Raw genomic sequence first — 6,157 nt, forward strand, 5'->3', positions numbered from 1 at the left:
GTCAAAATTTAAATTTTTTTTTTTTTTTTTTTTTTTAAACAACAGAAAAGTAAAAGGCCAAAACATCAGGGATAATCAAGACATGTGTGAAGGAAAGAAAGTAAGATGAAAAGACGAGATAGAAAATGTTACCGTCCTTTTAGTGGCATCAGTACCACTATTTTGAGTAGATGCGCTTGAGGTTCTTGCCTGCTCAACCGCATCTACTGGTGACTGTAGGACTCCTAGTGTGAAGAGCTGCACTTGAGCTCTTCAGAATTAGGCTCAAGTGCTCTTGTAGGAATGGGACCTCTTTGAAGTGTGACTGCCTTCAGCTGCTGGTGATTGCTTGGGTTAGGTACTATTTGTGCTGGGAATTCCCCCTGGTTCCTCTCACTCAGCTCCTTTGCCATCTGATCCATTTGCACTTCTAGCTTTTGTATGGCTTGCTCAGTCTTTGTATTGACATGTTTTTGATCAGCCATGAATTGTTGTTGTGAAGTCACCAGGTTATGTATCATATTCTCTAGTTGTTTCATCTTTGGCTCTTGAGCTGGTTGACTTGCTTGTTGGGGCCCTTTTTGCTGTCCTTGATTATTACTCCAGGAGAAATTGGGATGGTTATGCCATCCTGGATTGTAAGTATTGGAGTATGGGTTGTTCTTGTGGGGATAATTGTTTTGTCCCACAAAGTTCACCTCTTCTTGTTCTGTAAAAGGACACTTCTTAGTGGTGTGCTCTAAATGGGAACAATTAGCACATACCTGGAATTGTGTGTCCTGCTGCAGAAGTGAAATTTTCTGAACAGTCATGGCCTTGGCAAGCATATCTAATTTCTTCTCTACTGCAGCCAACTGATTAGGTGATCCTCCACTGAGATTCACCTCATACATGCCCTTGCTCTTGACTCCTCTCCTTCCTCTTGAACAGAATTACTGTGAGTGCTCACTTAATGTCTCAAAAATTTCCACAGCTTCCTCACTACTCCTTTCCATAAGTGTTCCTCCGCAAGCTGAATCAACCATCCCTTTGTTAGTATCATCTAATCCTTCATAGAAAATTTGCACTTGCTCATCTTGAGGGATGTTGTGACGTGGACACTTTAGAAGTAAGGAATTGAAGTGATCCCATGCTTCAAAGAACAAATCTCCATCTCGTTGTTGGAACATTTGAAGTTCCCTTTTAAGTTGCTTTGTCTTCTGGTCTGGGAAAAACCTCTTCAGAAATTTGCTGGTCAATTCTTCCCAAGTATGAATGGACTCTGCAGGCAAGGAATTGTACCACAGTTTAGCATTATCTTTCAAGGAAAAAGGAAAGAGAACTAACCTGAGTCTCTCTTGAGTTAGGCCTTGAACATTCTGCAACTTGCATAAGTCAAAGAATTCCTTAAAATGCAAGTTGGGATCCTCAGTAGTTGTGCCTCTGAAGTGAGTCAATGCATTAAGGATTTGGGGAGAGATACAATAACTGCCATCCACCTTTGGTTGATATGCTATGCATGAGGGTTGATGGAGGTTTGTTGGCATGTATGCTTGCTTCATTGGTCTCCTCACTCGTGGTGGATTTGCTTCTAGGGGTCTTGGCCGATTGGATTTTCTTGCAAGTCTTCCATTTCAACTTCTTCTTCTCCTTCTTTGTCTCTAGGTTGTTGTTGAATTGTCTGCTCAATTTCAGGATTGAGAGAAACAAGGTTGAGGCTTGAGATCGACGACCTTGCATGAACTTGGCAACTTCAGCACCGCCTGGTCCGGATGCTCTCTGGAACTGCGCTCGATCGCAAGTTGTTGCGTTCAATCGCAGTGCACTCGATCGCACTTGGCTGACGATTGATCATAATCACAGAATGCCAATCCGCAACCTGCAGCAGAAAACAGAAAAGTAAAGGGAAACAAGAAATTATTTTTGATTTTTGCTAATACTAAATTAAAAATTGAAAATAACAAAACTAAAGGAAGATAAATTTAAACAAAATTCGCTACAATCCCCGGCAACGGCGCCAAAAACTTATTGTGCAAAAATCTACCTAAATTAATAGGTAAATAATTGTATGTTTTACCTGCAAGTGCACAAGGTCAACATGGTAGTATAAGGTGCAAGTACAGGATCATTCCCACGAGGATTACTGAATTTATGTTTAAAAATAGATTCCTTAAGCAAAAGCAAAATAAAATTGATTGTTGATGTGATGATTACAAAGGGTAGGGCTTCGATATCCACCACTAAATATATTAAACTAGTATATCAATATGCCAATGCTTTGATCAAGTTATGCATATTTAATGTTTACCAACCTAAGGGCATGGGTGTATACTCCTTATGCTATTGATTTCCCTAAGCAACGAGTTAGGCATGGGTGTATACTCTAACTCTTTTCTTTCCTAAAGGATTTAGCATGGTACATACTAAGTTGTTCTTTAGAAAAGCATATGTTCTATGGAAATCGACAAACACACAGGGCCTAGGGCATGGGTGTATACTCCCGGTTCCCGATGTTGATTAACCCAAGAATCGCGGTGTGGATTCCTTTGTTACTTAAGTTAAACCCAGGACTCAGTCATCCAAATTGATCTAACTAACAAGTCCATACCACATGCACATGTTGATCAGGCATACACATATGAGGAATTCATGCAAGCAGGTATTAATCAAGTTAAATAGCACAACATGATCATCACAAGGCGCCAATATTGAAATATTAATTTAACATAACTAGGGCTTCCATCTAGCCCTACTAAGTAAATTAGCTACACATAGAGTTGATGTTAAACATCTTCATAAAATAAAAGAAAGGAAAGAATAAACCCGAGACTTGACTTGAGAGCTCCTCTTCTGCTCCCTTCTCCAAGCTTCCTTATTCTAAAGGCTTAGGAGTCTATTTATAGGCTTTAGAATTCCTTGGAAAAGTAGTAAACCCTAGGAATTTCGTAGGGTTTCAATCCTATTACAATTTGGAGTTTGAAAAACCCTAATATGGAAATAAGGATATTATAGCCGCCACTTGGAATGCCTCCTGCGCACGGGTGCGCTCGATCGTAGCTCGTGTGCGCTCATTTGCAGGTCTGGGATCGATCCTTCTTTTGGCCTGCGCTCGATCGGTCCTGGCCTGGCTCGTGCAGTATCTTCTCTGGTATTGCGCTCGATCGCAGGTACCCTGCGATTGATCACAGTAGCAGGGAGCTCCAATTTTTCCATCTTCTCTTTTTGAGCTTAAATCACCCAGTTTTACTTCACTTTCTTCCAAAAGCCTATAAAAACATAAAAAACGCCAAAAGGAATTAAAATGGCCTAATTAACTACAACCAAGGGATTAAAACATGTAAGATAAGGGCTAAAAATATGAATATTTTAGCGCTTATCAATATCTGATATTTGCTTGAAGTGATCCTCTATCTTGGCCATGGTGGATTGCATCCGTTAATTATAGGCCTTACTGTGGCTAAAAAAAGCTGACATTGTTTCTTCTAAACTAGCATGCGCTTCTTCTAACGCAGAATTCTTCGGAGGAGGTATCTCTTCTTGGTATTTTTGAGGTGGAGAGGAATATGAATAGTCATATATGGGAGATGGTTCCTCTTCATGAGCTACTATCTTGAAAATGGATTGCCTCAGACTGGGGCTAAGACAAGAATAAGATTGATCATATAACTGTGGAGATGGCTCCTCTTCATGAAGTTGTGGTGCTTGAATTCTAGAAGCTTGAGCTTGCCATGAGAGATTAGATTGTTGGCTCCATGACGGGTTATAAGAATCAAAATAGCTGTCATTCCCTGATGTGTTCATATGCCCAAGAAAATTGTTAGAAATTTGTCTTATTGAGGGATGATGTACAAATTTAATTGTACTCGCAAGTGCACAAGTCGTGTGCAATATACCGTGTGTGCAAGTGCGAGGTCGATCCACAGGGATTTGTGTTGTGTAAACCAATTTCTATTTAAACCAACTCTATTTTAACCTAGTTCCGAATTTTGTGATTTTTGTCATGCAAAATAAAACATAAACTAAAGAAAATAATGAAATAAAATGGTAAAGAACACTAAGGTTTTAGAATTCACTTCGCCAAATCTTAACTCTATATTCTCGTATTTGTTCCTACAATCGAAAAACTATATTCGATGTTTTACAAATATCAAGTTTAAATCATTCAATGAATCCACCCATTTTTACAAATCACAACAAATATCCGATTCGAAATTAAATCATCCTATGTATCCGTTTGGTTAACGAATCACAACGGATATCCGATTTCAATCGAATGATTTGATGTATCCGAAGGATGAAACACATCAAATATCAAACTCCAACACATAATAGTTCATCACATTCAATTAAAAGATATAAATCAAGCAATTGAATGAAAATCTACAACATCCTTATTCGAAGTCAAAATTGTATAAACAAAATACGAGAATACATGAGTTTGTCAATGACGAAGCTTCATCTTCAACCTTAGTTGAAAGATTTAGCCTCTCATGATAACAAAAATAATCCCCAATTGAATTGTCATCATCGAAAGAATAAAACTTACAATGGAAAACAAAGCAAAAGCTTCCCCACGGCAATACGTCGTAATTCAGCTTAAAACGGCCTCCCCAATTGTGAGGCTTAGAGGTCTATTTATATGGCTTAGGAGAGCCCTAGAAGCCCTAGTAATCCTAGGAATTTCGGAGATTTAAGTCCAAGCCCAATTAGGATAAAGAAAACCTAAGCCCAAATCGGAATAGGATTCGCCCAAAATTGCGGTCCTATCTTGAGGCATGATTTTGGCCTTGCGACGCTCCGAATTGGGAAAATGCTATTTCACAATGAATTGTAGTAGTTTGAGTTATCTTTCCAATACCGCTTGAATCACCTCAATTGGATATCTGAGATGAAAGTTATGGTCAAAATACCGAGACGTATTTAGAATCCAATTTTGCATCCAATCCGATTTGACTTCAAATTGAGAAATTCCGAATTAATCCTTTCCTTTATTGAATTAAACTTTAACCATGATTGGTTAAGCTTAACCATATCCTCTAGGTCTTCCCAATTTGCCCCTTTAAGCTTGGAATTTTTTCCAGAAATGCTTTCTTTTCTTCCAAAAGCCTATAAAACAAAGAAAATACAAAAAGGCAGTAAAATGTCCTAATTAACCAAAACCAAAGGATTAAAACATGCAAGTTAAGGGCTGAAAATATAAATATTTTAGCACTTATCAAGGGGCAATTTCTAACATGGTGATAAGAGTCATGGCAAAATGAACATGGTCCATGGGGTGTCGGAATGTTTCCACACATGTGTGAAAACAAAAAAATAACAAAATAAGTTAAAATTAAAAGGGAAATAAAAACAAAATTAAAACTTACAAAAATGCAGACTCAAACGACTCTACATGAAACAAAAGAAAAAAAAATCAGATCTATAATTAAAACAGTTTCTGTGCTGCTATTCAGATATGCGATCGATCACGCTGTTGCACTCGATCACCCTGGAATGGGCACTCGAGCGCACCTCCAGAGGCAGAACAGAAACTGTGGAAAAACTAGAAAAAAAAAAAAAAAAAAAAACTAAGGAAAAAAGTAATTCCAACCAAAATCAAACAATCCCCAACAACGGTGCTGAAAACTTGTTGTGCCAAACACTATCTAAATTAATAGATAATATTTAGTACATTTTAACTCGCAAGTGCACAAGATCAAAACAATAGTATAGTGTAAGTATGAGATCGATCTCACGGAGATTGTTGATTTTATTTACAATTGATTAAAATATCATCTTTGTCACGAAATCGATACTGTGAAAATAAATAAAGATAAAGATAAAGGTAGGGCTTTGATATTCACCACAAATCATGCTCAAATAATATAATAATATGCTAATGCTCTAATCATATTATGAATACCTAATGTTTGCCAACCTAAGGGTATAGGTGTCTACTCCTTAAGGTGTTGATTTCCCTAAGCAACGAATTAGGCAAGGATGTCTACTCTAATTCTTTTCTTTCTTAGGGCCTGTTTGGGATTGTGTTTAAGGGGCCTAAAAGTACCTTCAACACTCAAAAAGTGTGTTTGAAGAAAAAAGTACTCGTTTAGTAAAAAAATTAAAAGCGCTTTTAATCTCTAAAAAACCTAAAAATGGCCAAAAAGCACTTTTGGCAAAAGCTTAACAATGAAGCTTTTGCCCAGAAGCTCTTTTTGAC

This window comes from Corylus avellana, chromosome ca3 (genome assembly GCF_901000735.1).
Source record: "Corylus avellana chromosome ca3, CavTom2PMs-1.0".
Lineage (NCBI taxonomy): Eukaryota > Viridiplantae > Streptophyta > Magnoliopsida > Fagales > Betulaceae > Corylus > Corylus avellana.